The sequence below is a fragment of the Trachypithecus francoisi genome, unplaced genomic scaffold (assembly GCF_009764315.1).
Source record: "Trachypithecus francoisi isolate TF-2019V2 unplaced genomic scaffold, Tfra_2.0 Lachesis_group4, whole genome shotgun sequence".
NCBI classification, from domain to species: Eukaryota; Metazoa; Chordata; class Mammalia; order Primates; family Cercopithecidae; genus Trachypithecus; species Trachypithecus francoisi.
Genome location: NW_022681469.1, coordinates 1 through 17,123, shown reverse-complemented (window position 1 = coordinate 17,123; position 17,123 = coordinate 1). Strand labels below are relative to the sequence as shown.

Below are 17,123 nucleotides of genomic sequence, written 5' to 3'. Positions count from 1 at the left end.
TAATATTTGTTAATGTTAATAATGCCATATAAACATATTAATTCAATGGATATATGCAGAATATTAGTGGTCAAGAGTAACACAATGATACGAGATTTATTCTGAATTCTAGTAAAGCAACTTTCTGAATGTATAACATCAGTACTATGACACTTTAAATTACTTTTTAATTAAGAATATAACTATGTAGAAGAAAACTGGAGTAGAGCCAAAAGGCATTAATAATATTCCTTAACATCAGTCCACAAAAAGTTGAGCCTGCCCCTAATTTTATTAAAAGTTATAACAAGCATTAGGCCCAAAGGCTCAATTTATAAAATCCTCATATATTTCTGGTTACAGTTATTATTTGAGATAATAAAAGCTTCACCCATAGAAAAGAATGTGTATTTAGTGATTCTGAAATTAAGTTTACCAAGTGCAATTATTTTTTCTCCAAATGTAGTCAAACTGGAATGTTTTACCTCATTCCCTAAGGCACCCATTCTTGTTTGTCAACAGAAATTAGATATAAACTTGTCGTTTATTTTTTGACGATGTGTATCGAATTCTATGGTGTTTCTGAAAATGTCATTAAAACAAATACAACTAAATATTGCATTAGGTGCAAGTGCTAGGACCCAGCTGACCACCCTTTGTTTGGACTTGTTAGGGAAAGCGATGTACACAAATGACCAAATTGAACAGGAGAGCAGGTGTCTCTGAAGTACACAACATGCTTAAGTTTTGAGCCACTGCATGCCTCATGTTCCCCATTCCTGCCCTGGAGATGTTGTATAACCATTTATGCTGTAAATTTATGCTTGGTTTATAGTTCTGAATGTTTTTAGTGCAAATTTAAACTGTTCATCCCAAGAGAACCCAATAAATCCTACACAAGCAAGATCAATTTAGAGTTGCCTTTTGCATGAGCTTTCTAATTTTGGAAAGTAATCTAAGACATGTGCTGCTTCGGTTTTGAGAGAAAAAAATCAACCTTCGTAACTACAGATAAGTGTATGAAGACTAGTATCAATCCCTACACTTTATATTTTCACTCCATGTTGTTAGAAAGTGTTGATCAATTGTTGAAGACAGTTTATTGAACATCATTCTTTAGGTCAGATAGAAAGTGCTAACATTGACTAACGAAGAAAATGTACTGTGTCACTGAATGCGCAAACCCGTGAATCTCTTTCCTCTATGTCTCCCCTCAGGGTCAGGGTCAGGGTTAGGGGTTAGGGTGAGGGTTTAGGGTCAACGTCAGGGCTAGGGTCTAGGGTCAAGATTAGGGGTTAGAGGTTAGGGTTAGGGTTCAGGTTTGGGTTGCACTAGGTCCAGGTTCGAGTCTGGATCAGCGTTTTGCATTTAGTGTTAGGGTTTGGAGTTTGGTTTTGGCTGGGTTAGGGTGGGTTAGGAATCGGGTCATAGTTTTGGGTTGGTGCAGTGGACAGCCCCACTGGAATTTCCTTTCTGGTTGTCACCATGACTGTAACCTTAACTCTGGTTCCACTGCTTTCCCCTGTCCATTTGTCAGGGCTCTTTTCACTGTTGGCTCCATTGGGTGCTCGCTCCTCCTACTTGTCTCGCCTGTCCAATCAGCAGGGCTCTCCACCTTCTTGTGCTGGCGTCTTCTCCCTAACATCCAATAGCAGCCTTCTCTGCAGTCCTTGCTCCTACCACTTCTGTCTCTTGCCCAGTCAGCAGACTCTACCAATGCTCACTCTGCCCACTTCTCTCTCTTGTGCAATTGGGAGGGTGTCCTCAGTGCTTGCCCCACCTACTTCATGCCTGTCCAGTTGCAGGATCTCAGTACTAGCTCCGCCCACTTCTCACTCCTATTCAACCAGTCCTGCCCACTTTTCTTTCTTATCCAATGACAGGCTCTCCTAATGCTCATTCCGCCCACTTCTCTGCCCCATCCAATCAGCAAGCTCTGCCAGCGCGTTGCGTTCCTGTCTTTGGAGGCGGGAGCCTGGGGTCGCTCCGCGAAAGGGAAAACGCGCAGGTTCAGATGCGCGGGTCGTTTCCAGGCAATGCCGGCCGAAGCGCTCTTCCGCCACCCAGTGGTTTTGTGCGGCAAAGGCAGCGCGGTTCCGCAGCCCTGACCCTGCAGGGTCTCAGGGTGGCCCTGGGCGCTCTGTCCAGGTGGAGCAAGGGCCTGCCCAGTGGGACGTGGACGTGCGGCTGCGTAAACCGACCCGCCGTCGCCGAGCAGGCCCGGAGATGGGGGCGTCCTGGGGAGGCATTGTACGCGGGACCCGCCTGCTCTGAACGCTCTCTGTCTCCGCGCGCACTTGCTCGGGACTCGTTCTTTTATCCAGCGCACCGTGCACCGAGTGCCGTCCCAGCTGTCCGCGCAGAGTTCAGCTGGGCTCCCGCTCCCTCTCTCGATGGAATGAGCTGTCAGAGCCGTCTCTGCGCACTCCTGTGCTCAGAGAATGGAAGCAGGGCTGGAAGTTTTGTTTTTTGGGGGCAGGATGACTTGTCCTTGAGACGAGCTCGACTGCTGAGCAGGTGTGCAACTGGTTTGCTAATCACTGATGGTGCCAAATATCCCTTTCCCAGTGTGTGGAGTCAGCCTAGCAGGCCAGGGCAGAAGACCCCCGTGCAAGGGAGAGGGATCCCGACCCCCATGTTGACCCTGGATTGTGGACTGGCCTCAGCGGCCAGGTGAGTGGCCCTAGGGCGCCAGCCTCCATGTGGTTGGAGGGATGACTTCTGACCAGGGCCCCAGCAGGTAGTTACGCTGGTCACAGGGACAGCCGTCCTGCAGTCAGTTAGGTTCAGAGTTTGCCCCTTGGCAGCGAGGTCGCTGAGGCTGAGGGTCTGAGGCTCAGAACTGGCCGAGGTGGGGCTGTGGCTCCCCCTTTGCATTTCGAGGTCACTGTGTGGCAGGGTCAAGAGCTGGGCTGGAGATGAAGGCATCGTGTGGCAAGAGGAGTCAGTGAGTATATTTGAGAGGTGAACCAAGTACCAGGATTTGGGGTATCTTGGGTTGGTAATTATGGATTGTTCGTTCACACCAAAGACTAGGCCAAGAAACAAAGAATATTGGGATGGTCCCGTGGCGGCAGCCTTTTCCAGGCAGCAGGGCTGCTCTGACTTGCTGGGAAGGAGGCTGGGACCCGGAGCCTCACTAAGCCTCTCCTCCCATCTCATCTCTTGCAGAGGGACCTGAGGAAAAGGGGCCTCCACAATCCCCAGAGACAACCCAAGGACCCTGGGAGCCGCTGGCCTCAGCCCCGGACTTTCCTGGAGCTGAGACAGTTTCAGAGCCATTGGCTACCAGATACTGTAATCCCATGGCCATGGGACCATCTCACGTGATCAGTTCCCCTCCCTCCCCAGATGGAGACTGGAGCATCGAGTGGGCATGGCAGTTCCAGGGCCCTGACATGGGGACGAGGTCAGACTCCAGGGAGGGGAAAGCCACCACCATGGAGCCCACATCGGGGACCGGGGTCGGGGGGGGGGCTTCCTGTGACCCCACACTGCTCCTGCAGCCTGACTCATCACCTGGGTTCATGTCTGTTCTGCAGAATGAGGGGGCAGACTTAAAAGGAAACACATGCAGGCCTGACACCTAAAGACAAACCCAGCTGTCCTTGTGGTTTATTTCTAGTATTATGTCTGTTTGCTTTTCACTGTAATAGCCATCATCTCTAGTTCCTAGTACATGCCAGTGCCGTTTGAACACCCTCTCTGCGCTCCGTGCTCTTCCTACGATGAAGTGAAAACTCGATGTAAGGACAGGAAAAGTGTACCCTGGCCAGCTGTGGAGCTGGGTCCATGTGGGGTCAGCCCACGGCATGTCTGTCCATCACGCCATGCTCACTTCTGCTCCTCCTTTTCCGTGTACCATTATGACATCAGCATCTCTCCTGACACCAAGTGCGCCTGCTCATATTTGGGCCTGGCACTGCCCAGGTGTGTGACCCTAGGCAGGTTCGTAAACATCTCACCTGTAAAATGGGGATGGTGCTAGGACCTGCTGTGGGGTCGTTGCAAAGGTTAAGTGGGGGTGGTTAGCAAAAACCTCAGAGCACCATTGAGACACAGTGAGCATCTGTGGAACATTAATTGTTAATTCTTTAATAATTCTCGAATGAATTATTTAATTCATTTAGGATCAATCATCGTTTATTTGCTTGACTGTTTGGCTCTTACTAATCATTTTCAGTTTTCAACACTGGAGCTCAATACTTCATTGAAGGTTATTGTAAATAAGTTGCTAATGTATTTTAGTTTTCCAGTAATAACCTTTATTAAGTGTCTCTAGGGGCCCAACTCATCCGAACCTGGCTCCTTGCAGCCACAGGGAGAATGGTAAAGGCAGTGTGATTAGTGATGTCCCGAGTCCCACAGCCTCCAGTGGCTGAGTCAAGATGGGAACCCACATTCGTGAGATTGGCCGGAGTCTCCTCCCAGGCCCACTTTCCTGGCCTGAGGGATCCTCTGCCCACCAAAAGACTGTGTTCCCTGTGTCCCCCAGGTCTCTGCAGGGCAACCAGATTTACCAGAAAGGGCCTGGCAGTGATCCTGTAACCCTCCCCCTTGTCTGCTCTGGCCCTGCCCTCTGCCCTCTGGCTGTTGGCAGTGACATACTGGACCCCTCTCTGGCTACCCTGGAATCCTGGCTGACCTCCCTTGCACTGATCCTCCAAGGAAGTTTCCTTCCAGACTTGGCAGCTGGTCCATGATCGTGGGCTGGACTCCACGATGGGCCCTGCAGACATTGCTGTGACAGTGTCCATTGCCGCCTTTGGTGATCCTGGCACTACACGTGGGTCTGCTTTGGGCAGAACCTGAATTTCTACACCAGATGCTGTGACTACTTGGGTCTTGTTTGAGGGGGTAGAAGTGTGGGCAGGGCCTGGATTTTCTGCTTGAATCCGTGGTGTTTGATTGAACCTGGAACCAGCACAGCCAGGACAGAGATTCTTCCCAGAAACATCTCAGATTAACTCTTACATACTTTATTTTGAATCTATATCTATATCTATATCCATATCTATATATATGCACACTTGAGTGAAAGATATGACAATGAGGAAAGAGTTAAGTTGAAAGAGCTGCCACCCTGTGCTCCCCACCCGAGTCTGCCTGACTTGCCTGTTATCACTTAGTATAAGAGGACGCTCAGCTCCTTGGACCCCCCAACTGTCCTCCACCCTCAGCCCACTGTAGAAAAATCATTATTTTAGTTTCTTTCCTAGTTGTCATTGTAGCTGTAAGTAACCTTAAAGAATTTTAGACCAATATCCCTGATGAACATCGATGCAAAAATCCTCAATAAAATACTGGCAAACTGAATCCAGCAGCACATCAAAAAGCTTATCCACCATGATCAAGTGGGCTTCATCCCTGGGATACAAGGCTGGTTCAACATACGCAGATCAATAAACATAATCCATCATATAAACAGAACCAAAGACAAAAACCACATGATTATCTCAATAGATGCAGAAAAGGCCTTTGACAAAATTCAAGAACCCTTCAGGCTAAAAACTCTCAATAAATTCGGTATTGATGGAACGTATCTCAAAATAGTAAGAGCTATTTATGACAAACCCACAGCCAATATCATACTGAATGGGCAAAAACTGGAAGCATTCCCCTTGAAAACTGGCACAAGACAGGGATGCCCTCTCTCACCACTCCTATTCAACATAGTGTTGGAAGTTCTGGCTAGGGCAATCAGGCAAGAGAAAGAAATAAAGGGTATTCAGTTAGGAAAAGAAGAATTCAAATTGTCCCTGTTTGCATATGACATGATTGTATATTTAGAAAACCCCCTCATCTCAGCACAAAATCTCCTTAAGCTGATAAGCAATTTCAGCAAAGTCTCAGGATACAAAATCAATGTGCAAAAATCACAAGCATTCATATACGCCAGTAACAGACAAACAGAGAGCCAAATCATGAATGAATTCCCATTCACAATAGCTTCAAAGAGAATAAAATACCTAGGAATCCAACTTACAAGGGATGTAAAGGACCTCTTCAAGGAGAACTACAAACCACTGCTCAGTGAAATAAAAGAGGACACAAACAAATGGAAGAACATATCATGCTCATGGATAGGAAGAATCAATATCATGAAAATGGCCATACTGCCCAAGGTAATTTAGATTCAATGCCATCCCCATCAAGCTACCAATGAGTTTCTTCACAGAATTGGAAAAAACTGCTTTAAAGTTCATATGGAACCAAAAAAGAGCCCGTATTGCCAAGACAATCCTAAGCCAAAAGAACAAAGCTGGAGGCATCACACTACCTGACTTCAAACTATACTACAAGGCAAAACAGCATGGTACTGGCACCAAAACAGAGATATAGACCAATGGAACAGAATAGAGCCCTCAGAAATAATATCACACATCTACAGCCATCTGATCTTTGACAACCTGACAAAAACAAGAAATGGGGAAAGGATTCCCTATTTAATAAATGGTGCTGGGAAAATTGGCTAGCCATAAGTAGAAAGCTGAAACTGGATCCTTTCCTTACTCTTTATATGAAAAGTAATTCTGGCCGGGCGCGGTGGCTCAAGCCTGTAATCTCAGCACTTTGGGAGGCCGAGACGGGTGGATCACGAGGTCAGGAGATCGAGACCATCCTGTCTAACACGGTGAAACCCCGTCTCGACTAAAAATACAAAAAACTAGCTGGGCGAGGTGGTGGGCGCCTGTAGTCCCAGCTACTAGGGAGGCTGAGGCAGGAGAATGGCATGAACCCGGGAGGTGGAGCTTGCAGTGAGCTGAGATCCGGCCACTGCACCCCAGCCTGGGCGACAGAGCAAGACTTCGTCTCAAAAAAAAAAAAAAAAAAAAAGAAAAGTAATTCAAGGTGGATTAGAGACTTAAATGTTAGACCTAATACCATAAAAACCCTAGAAGAAAGCCTAGGTAATACCATTCAGGTCATAGGCATGGACAAGGACTTCATGTCTAAAACACCAAAAGCAATGGCAACAAAAGCCAGATTTGACAAATGAGATCTAATTAAACTAAAGAGCTTCTGCACAGCAAAAGAAACTACCACCAGAGTGAACAGGCAACCTACAGAATGGGAGAAAATTTTTGCAATCTACTCATCTGACAAAGGGCTAATATCCAGAACCTACAAAGAACTCAAAAAAATTTACAAGAGAAAAACAACCCCATCAAAAAATGGGCAAAGGATATGAACAGAAATTTCTCAAAAGATGACATTCATACAGCCAACAGACACATGGAAAAATGCTCGTCATCACTGGCCATCAGAAAAACGCATATCAAAACCACAATGAGATACCATCTCACACCAGTTAGAATGGCAATCATTAAAAAGTCAGGAAACAACCTGTGCTGGAGAGGATGTGGGGAAATAGGAACAGTTTTACACTGTTGGTGTGATTGTAAACTAGTTCAACCATTGTGGAAAACAGTATGGCGATTCCTCAAGGATCTAGAACTAGAAATACCATATGACCCAGTCATTGCATTACTGAGTATATACCCAAAAGATTATAAATCATGCTGCTATAAAGACACATGCACACATATGTTTCACAACATATTCACAACACTATTCACAACAGCAAAGACTTGGAAACAACCCAAATGTCCATCAGTGACAGACTGAATTAAGAAAATGTGGCGCATATACACCATGGAATATTATGCAACCATAAAAAAGGATGAGTTTGTGTCCTTTGTAGGGACGTGGATGCAGCTGGAAGCCATCATTCTCAGCAAACTATCGCAAGAACAGAAAACCAAACACTGCATATTCTCACTGATAGGTGGGAATTGAACAATGAGATCACTTGGACATGGGAAGGGGAACATCACACACTGGGGCCTATTGTGGGGAGGGGGGAGGGGGGAGGGATGGCATTGGGAGTTATAACTGATGTAAATGACGAGTTGATGGGTGCAGCACACCAACATGGCACATGTATACATATGTAACAAACCTGCACATTGTGCACATGTACCCTAGAACTTAAAGTATATAAAAAAAGAATATGTATTTAGAAATATATTAATATTTTGTTCATCCAATACAGCAGAATCTTGTGACTTCTACCTTGCAAGGAGGATGTTGGCACTTACAAATTCACCTACATTTCTCAGTATTCTGTGGGTATATAACATCTGTCTTCTTCCGCGTTTTGTTGGAGTCCCCAGTTGCCTTTCTTGTTTCTTACATCATGTGCTTTATCACATCCTTAGTGTCTTTCAGTGTCTCAAGCATCCTTTTTGGAAACGCGGCCCTCCACTGTCTTGTTCCCATCCTGCTGATGTCTCCCTTGGCCTGGGATGGAGCCGTTGTCCTGAGAGCTGCCACTCTGCGTCCCAGGTTTGCTGCAGTGCTTCCTGACTTCCAGGTCTTATTCTCTCTTTCTTTACATGTTTGTTTTATTAGAGAACATCTTCAATGAATTTTGCAGAAAAGGGTACCTGGAAGATTAATTTTCTGAGTCCTTGCAGATTAAATGTTTTTAGTCTGCCATCACATTTGATTAACAATTTGAAAGGGACAGGATTCTTAGTTAAAAGTGTTTTACCTTTCGAAATTTGAAGAAATTGTGGCACTTTTTGTAGCATTCAGTGTTAGATGTCATTCTGATGTTTATTCCTTTGCAGATAACCTATTTTTCCTCTGTCTTATGTTTTTTTCCTTTGTCTGGGTGTTCTAAAATTTCAGAATGATGGTCCTAGGTATAGGTCTTTTCTAAAAAATTTTTTGAGAGGGAGTTTTGCTCTGTCACCCAGGCTGCAGTACAGTGGCGTGATCTTGGCTCACTGCAACCTCTGCCTCCTGGTTTCAAGCGATTCTTTGGCCTCAGCCTCCCAAGTAGCTGGGATTACAGATGCGTACCACCATGCCTGGCTAATTTTTGTATTTAGTAGAGACAAGGTTTCACCATGTTGGCCAGGCTGGTCTGGAACTCCTGACTTCAAGTGATCTGCCTGCCTCAGCCTCCCAAAGTGCTGGGATTACAGGCGTGAACCACTGTGCCTGGCGATATAGGTCTTTGTAATTCACGTTGCCCTTTAAGCCTTTCAATTTAAAGAATAAGGTCTCCTTTAAGCTCTGGACATTGTTGTAATATTCTTTGATAATTTATTTGTTAAGTGCCTCTCTCCATGTTTTCAGTTCTCTCTTTAGAGCACAGCTGCTATTTTGATGTTGAAACTCTGAGATCAGTCTCCCAGAGAGCTAATCATTTTCCTTATATTTTACTTTTTAAATTGTGTGTGCTTTTGGGGATAGTCTTTCAATTCTGTCTTCCAATTTTTTTGACAGTTGTTTTAGGATAATTTCAAGGTATCTTTCCTGATCTCTGAATTTCCCTATCTTAATATATTTTGTTACTTTTTATGGTTGCAATATCTTATACTACTCTGAGTATCATAATTAGAATTTTTAAAAATATGCTTCGTTGTCTGGAGGTGGGACAACTGGGGCCCTGGATTCTGGTATTTCCTTCAGTAGAGAAAGATGCAGGACCAGAAAGAGCCAGGGACCTGGACACTCTGGGAGTTTCTCTGGAGGTGGTTATTATTTTGATCCCATTGGTCTTTAATTCCTTGCTGTCATTTGTTTTTTAGCTGTAGGAGACTCATGTTTGCCTGTGTGCAATTAGGCTGGAGTCAGGTTGGTCACTGGGTGACTGCAGGGAGCTAGTCTTCAAACCAGGGACATGCACTTCTGAACAGAGAGGTTCTCTGGGAATCAGTGAGCTTCCTTGTTCCATCTGAAGAAACCCATTCCTTCTGATTTCCAGCTGATGCCAGGCATCAGGATACTCTCCCTCCTTTGGAGTTCCTCGTGAATCTCACCCTAACCCTAACCCTGCCTGCAACACCTCTCACTGTCAAATGCCCGTCACCATGGGCTGCACTTGCTTCCTGACTCTGAAAAAGTGTGGAGATTGTGCTCATGGCTTTTCCCTTCTCTTTGTCTTGCAGAGAGGAGATGGAACCCATTGCTCTACACTGATGTAATCACAATGTCTAATTAGCAGTTGAACTTTATTTTCCCTATCTCAGAGTGTCCATAAAGTGCTGCATGAAACACAAAATGAAAGAAAGCAGAACAGAGTGAATACCACAGTGTCAGGAGGGTCACTATTATCTAAGAAGGTTCTTGGGAGCTAGGCACTGGGATACATTAGGGTTATGGTTAGTATTAGGGGTTGGTGTCGGGTTTCATGTTAAGGATTAGTATTAGGATTAAGGTTAAGGTAAAGTTTAGGTGTAGGATTAGAGGTAGGGATTACGGTTAGGGTTTGGGTTCGGGTACAGATTAGGGTTCAGGTTGGGGTTGGGGTTGGGGTTAGGGTTAGGGTTCAGGTGTGGGTTAGGGATGGGGTTAGGGTTAGGGTTGGGGTTAGGGTTGGGGTTAGGGTTAGGGGTGAGGGTGAGGGGTAGGGGTAGGGTCAGGGTTAGGGGTACGGTCAGGGGTAGGGTCAGGGTCGGGGTCGCGGTCGGGGTCTGGGTTGGGGCCGGGGTTTGGGTTAGGGTTGGGGTTGGAGTTCCGGTTGGGGTTGGGGTTGGGGTTAGGTTTAGAGTTAGGGTTAGGGCTACAGCTTTTAGGGTTAGGGTGCTTGGTAAAATGGGTCCACCCTCTCCCTGGTAACCCTGGCTCTAGACCCTCTTTTATGCCCTGGCCTGCCCCACCCATCCCCTGGAGCCCTCTGCTGACCTAAACTCCATGCTGTATGTTCTTACTTATAAGTGGGACATAAGCTGTGATGATGATTCCAAGGCCTAAGAATGATAAGTGGGCTTTGGGGACTTAGGGGCAAAGGTGAGAGGGAGGGGAGGGATAAAACCCTACACATTGGGTCAGGAGATTGAGACCATCCTGGCCTACCCGGTGAAACCCCGTCTCTACTAAAAAAATACAAATAAAAACTAGCTGGGCGAGGCGGCGGGCGCCTATAGTCCCAGCTACTCAGGAGGCTGAGGCAGGAGAATAGGGTGAACCTGAAAGGCGGAGCTTGCAGTGAGCTGAGATCTGGCCACTGCACTCCAGTTTGGGTGACAGAGCAAGACTCTGTCTCAAATAAATAAATAAATAAATAAATGGAACAACTGGGTAAGCACAGCTCACGCGGAGATGTCCAGCCATTTCAGAAGTGTTAAGGTTCATAGCAGTGTTTCCTGCACAGGCCCTGGGTTACTGCATTTTTGGGGAGGCACTGCCATCTCAAGCCTCCTTGTTTATGGCTCATGTTCTAACCCTCACACAGCACATGCTTGTCTTTAAAAATATCAAGGTGAGATAAACCACATGTTAATCCAGGTAGAATAAGTGGGCAATTAGAGAACCCACATAATTTAGTTGTATAATAGTAAACTTCTGCTGCATATTTAAAGGAAAATAGACAAGATAATCTTTTTTATAAAAAGTGCAAATTATTCCACTGTTTCTGAATACTCACTGCTAAAACTCCACACTGAAGCACTGCCCAGAATGGTGGCCTGGGAAGCATTTTCAGTCCGGGACACGTTATTCCTCTTCTGTAAAAACTGCACCACTTTCAGACAGACTCTCAGGCAAAGACACAGAAAATTATCTCATTATTAGATTCGTGATCTGTTAGAGGTTTCCTATCGCTGAGGTCATCTGAGCCAGTAGTTTTCAAAATGAGTTGATGGCTTCATATCCTAAAATGTTGCATGTAAATTGTAGTTAAAAACATTCAAATTCAGGAAATACAGAGAACACTGCAAAGATACTCCTCAAGAAGAGCAACTCCAAGACACATAATTGTCAGATTCACCAAAGTTGAAATGAAGGAAAAAATGTTAAGGGCAGCCAGAGAGAAAGGTCGGGTTACCCACAAAGGGAAGCCCATCAGACTAACAGCAGATCTCTCAGCAGAAACTCTACAAGCCAGAAGAGCGTGGGGGTCAATATTCATTATTCTTAAAGAAAAGAATTTTCAACCCAGAATTTCATATCCAGCCAAACTAAGTTTCATAAGTGAAGGAGAAATAAAATCCTTTACAGACAAGCAAATGCTGAGAGATTTTGTTACCACCAGGTCTGCCCTACAAGAGCTCCTGAAGGAAGCACTAAACATGGACATGAACAACTGGTAGCAGCCACTGCAAAAACATGCCAAAATGTAAAGACCATCGATGCTAGGAAGAAACCGCATCAACTAATGAGCAAAATAACCAGTTAACATCATAATGACAGCATAATTAAAAGACACAGACTGGCAAATTGGATAAAGTGTCAAGACCCATCAGTGTGCTGTATTCAGGAGACCCATCTTGCATGCAGAGACACACATAGGCTCAAAATAAAGGGATGGAGGAAGATCTACTAAGCAAAAGGAAAACAAAAAAAGGCAAGGGTTGCAATCCTAGTCTCTGATAAAACAAACTTTAAACCAACAAAGATCAAAAGAGACAAGGCCATTACATAATGGTAAAAAGATCAATTCAACAAGAAGAGCTAACTATCCTAAATACATATGCACCCAATACAGGAGCACCCAGATTCATAATTCCTAACCAGTATAATTGTGAATTAGCGATGAACATATTTTTGAAAGTTCTTTAAGAGATTCAAGCAAGCAGCCAGGTTTGAGAGCCATTGACACAAGGCAATCCTGTCACTCACAGATGAAGCCGTTAAGACATCCAGATCAGCCAGAGCTGATAGTCACTGCACACTGGTGGTGGATGTGCCATGGGCACTGCTGGTTGTTATGACCACCATCTTTTCTCATTGGTCAATGGCCATCCTATGTCCATAATGATGGTTAGTGTCCATGATAAAAATTTCAAATACAATTATATTTTGCAGCTAATAAGTAGTAACATTGAATTAGCACTAAGAATCTTCCTGCCATGAAGTCAGTTGCGTGTTCTCTGCATTCCCTGACCCTCACTATTTGTGTAAAGTTTTGTTTATTACCTGATGAATAGAACAAAACTTGTTTGTCCCCATTAAACAGGTGATTCACGTTTTCAAAAGATAAGCATTATCTTTCCTTTATCACTTCTAATATTTCAACTCTGTAGTCCTGATCAGTGTGGCTTACAAACTGCAAGACAGAAGACATTTAAAAAACCTAATAGCTAAGTTGTTTTTGAAGCTATTAATATTGCTAAAATTATTGCTATAGAAAAGAGAAAAAAGCATGCTGAATAGAACTCTGTTCTTAGAGATTTCCTGAAAAAGTCACATGTTATTTCTTCTCACCTCCATTGGCAAAAAAAAAAAAAAAAAAAAAGCTATGTGGTCATGCCAAAATTTAAGCAGGTGGGTTGGAATAGTCAGAATGCATTCATAAAAACTGAACTGAAGGTATTTGGAGAACAGCACCAATGACTATCGTGAATGCCAACATGCATCCCTAACAATCTTGTGTTATTACTCTCCAAACTTTTTATGTCTTGTGAAGTATTAGAACTTCCTATCTGAAGCAATACTACTCAGAGGGACTGCAAAATACATAATGACATCTCCTATAGGATGTCCTTAGAGAATTCAAGGAAAAGAAGTTAAATCATTTAAAAAGTGCTTTTGGGTACAGCTATTTAGCAGTAGGGGGTAAGATTAGAGATAGATTGTAAAGATAATAGTAGGGTTAGGATTAGGGTCTGGGTCAGAGTCAGGGCCAGAAGTATGGTTAGAGGTGGGGTCATGGTCAGGGTCAAGATCAGAGTCAGGGTCAAAGTCAGGGTCAGAATTAGGGACCAGGGTAGGGATCAGGGTTTAGGGTCAGTGTCAAAGTCTAGAGACAGGATTGGGGTTAGGATTGGAACCAGAGCTTTGTTCTCCTCAGGACCCACCCAAGAAGAGGCCATGGCTTTGGAGCACCTGGTAGTGTGTCCACAGTGAAGAGCAGAGTTTCGTTGTCCTCAAGACTGACCTGGGGAGACGTGGCTGTGGGCCAGTGAGGAAGGTGAGGCAAAAGCTTCCTGTCTGCTCCCTGGGTGCTAAAGGGAGCTCTGCCATGGGCTTTACTTCACACATTATATTCTGCAAGTCTTGTTTTACAAAAGCATCCCTTCCTCGAGGCTTTGGTTGCTCATCATCACAGCGTGTCATAACACATGATAAGATTTGGGTTCGCTTCAGCGGGGAGATCTTGGTATAGAGAAAGGAGAAATGCTTAGAGCCACTGTCAGGACAGTTGGGATGAAAGCTGGAGATGGGCAGAGGCTGGAGGAAACATGTGCGCCCCCTGTAAACGCTTTTATTCATGTTTTCATTACTCACTTTTCTCACAGTGTTAAATTAGTAAAAATAGTATTGAAAAATTGAAAAGTAGGCATATTAAAACTTGCAACATTATTTAAGTTTAAATATATTATTTGTACCTCATCAACATTTTTTATTTTGTTGAGAAAGTCTAAGGTTAATTGGCAGCATATTTTTAATAGTAGATAGAATAATGTCTGTCTTATAAACATTGAGACCCTACATTACATGTGTGAACCCTGGAAATCTGAGACAGGTCTCAGAGTTTTTAGAAAGTTTATTTTGCCAAGTTTGAGGGTGCGCCCTTGATGCCTCCACAGGAGGTCCCGACAACAGGGGCCCAAGGTGGTCGGGGCCCAGCTTGGTTTTACACACTTCAGGGAGACATGAGACATCAATCAATGTGTGAAAGATGTACCTTGGTTCACTCCAGAAAGGTGAGACAACTTGAAGAGAAGGCCAGACAGGGAGTTTCCAGGTCATAGGTACGTAAGAGACAAATAGTTTCATTCTTTTGAGTTGCCGGTTACCCTCTCCCGATGAGGCACTCAGATATGCATTTCTCTTGGTGAGCAGACGGGTGACTCAGAGGGAGTCTTGTGTTGGAGACAAGCATTCTGACCTGTAGCTGATTGCAGGAGCTTTCAGGAAAGCATCAGTGGGAAATAATATCTAAATGACAAAAGGTATGAAATGGCTGTGATGAAAGATCTGAAGACGGTTCATGATACCACAACTGACAAAGATATCTGATTTTTTTTCTGTGGCATACAACATTTAAAATGATAACTGGAATTATGACTCGTAATTCTATACCAGCACATAACATGAATAAGGAGGACGTTGACAAATTTCCAGGAATTTTATATAATTTCTGAAAACATAACATTTTACCCATACAAATATAACACAGGGAAGGTTAGGTATCTCTTTTTATTTGTGTATTTTGTATGGTTTTCCTTATGAAATATTATATCCTATTTTTCTTGCAAAACATGCCCTACTTTTCTTACATACTTTGCATAGAGTTGTTTCTACCTAGTCTATTATTTCTAGTATTTTTTTTTTTTTGAGACAGAGTCTCATTCTGTCCCCCAGGCTGGAGTGCAGTGGCATGATCTCGGCTCACTGAAAGCTCCACCTCCTGGGTTCATGCCATTCTCCTGCCTAAGTCTCCTGAGTAGCTGGGACTATAGGCGCCTGCCACCGTGCCCAGCTAATTTTTTGTATTTTTAGTGGAGACATGGTTTCACTGTGTTAGCCAGGATGGTCTCGATCTCCTGATCTCATGATCCACCCATCTTGGCCTCCCAAAGTGCTGGGATTGTATGTGTGAGCCACTGTGCCTGGCCTGTTTCTAGTAGTTTTATTTACATATATTGATTATAATTGTAACACTGTTATTTTCCAGAGAAAACTAGGACATTGACCGTTTTAAACTGTCATATGTTAGCATTCTGCAGTAGATTAGAAAATGTATGAGTATACCATCTGCCAACATCGGGATGTGTTTTCTCATAGTACATATGTTTCTCATAGTACACAGTACAGTGTGGTAGTTTCTCATAGTACACAGTACAGTGTGGTAGGCAAAAACATGTTTATTAGCAGGCCAAAATATCTAGTTTCTCTGTAAAAATAAGAAGCCAAAAGTATATAAACTTGAATCACTTATGTCAAGTAATTAATGTTTTAGTATTGTATCTTATTTATAAATGATCTAGATATTTAATGGAAATATTTTACTTAGCTTAACTTTAAGGTTAAAAGGCAGGTTTACTGTAAAAAACTTATTATTGAAATAATGTTTTTCACTTTTCACAAGATGGCACCAAAAGCGAAGAAGGAAGCTCCTGCCCCTCCTAAAGCCAAAGCCAAAGCAAAAGCTTTAAAGGCCAAGAAGGCAGTGTTGAAATGTGTCCACACCCTTCCCAAAAAAGAAGATCTGCACCTCACCCACCTTCCAGCGTCCCAAGATACTGCGACTCTGGAGGCAGCCCAGATATCCTGGGAAGAGCACCTCCTGGAGAAACAAGCTTGACCACCATGCTATCATCATGTTTCCACTGACCACTGAGTCAGCCATGAAGAAGATAGAAGACAACAACACACTTGTGTTCACTGTCGATGTTAAAGCCAACAAGCACCAGATCAAACAGACTATGAAGAAGCTCTGGGACATGGATGTGGCCACGGTCAACATCCTGATTCGTCCTGATGGAAAGAAGAATGCATATGTTCGACTGGCTCCTGATTACGATGCTTTGGATGTTGCCAACAAACTTGGGATCATCTAAACTGAGTCCCACTGGCTGATTCTAAACAGATGTATATCTTTTCACCATAAAAAAAAGGAAATAATGTTTTTCATAAAAACGATGACTTAAAATCCAAAAGCTTATAGATTTGATTCTAATTATCTAGTAAGTATAATATTAGCTTCTTATAAGCACTCAAGCAGAATAGAAACTTGTTTGTTGGCTGGGCACGGTGGTTCACACCTGTAATCCCAGCACTTTGGGAGGCCAAGGTGGGCGGATCATGAGGTCAGGAGATCAAGACCATCCTGGCTAACACTGTGGAACCCTGTCTCTACCAAAAATACAAAAAAAAAAAAAAAAAAAATTAGCTGGGCGTGGTGGCAGGTGCCTGTAGTCCCAGTTACTTGGGAGGCTGAGGCAGGAGAATGGCGTGAACCCAGGAGGTGGAGCTTGCAGTGAGCCAAGATCGCACCACTGCACCCCAGCCTGGGTGACAGAGAGAGACTACATCTCAAAAAAAAAAAAAAAAATGAAACTTGTTTGTTTTATATTTAACAGTGATAACTCTGAAGACATAGTTGTTTTATTACACAAAAAATATTAAATTTGTCTTATTTAACTAAGTTGTATCCAAATCATGTTAACTTGAGAAACGTT

The 17,123-nt window shown here is 43.8% G+C and overlaps 1 long non-coding RNA gene across 2 annotated transcripts; it reads left to right on the top strand.

The window, feature by feature from the left end:
* Nucleotides 1-12,684: 12,684 nt before the first annotated feature.
* Nucleotides 12,685-16,549, top strand: LOC117073045. 2 transcript variants are annotated; one of them, XR_004433079.1, is made up of 3 exons: nucleotides 12,685-12,756; nucleotides 13,787-13,906; nucleotides 16,031-16,549. It is a non-coding gene; the product is annotated as an uncharacterized LOC117073045 (long non-coding RNA). The 2 variants fall into 2 exon arrangements; XR_004433078.1 differs by lacking the exon at nucleotides 12,685-12,756 and having other exon boundaries at nucleotides 13,594-13,906.
* The last annotated feature ends 574 nt before the right edge of the window (nucleotides 16,550-17,123 follow it).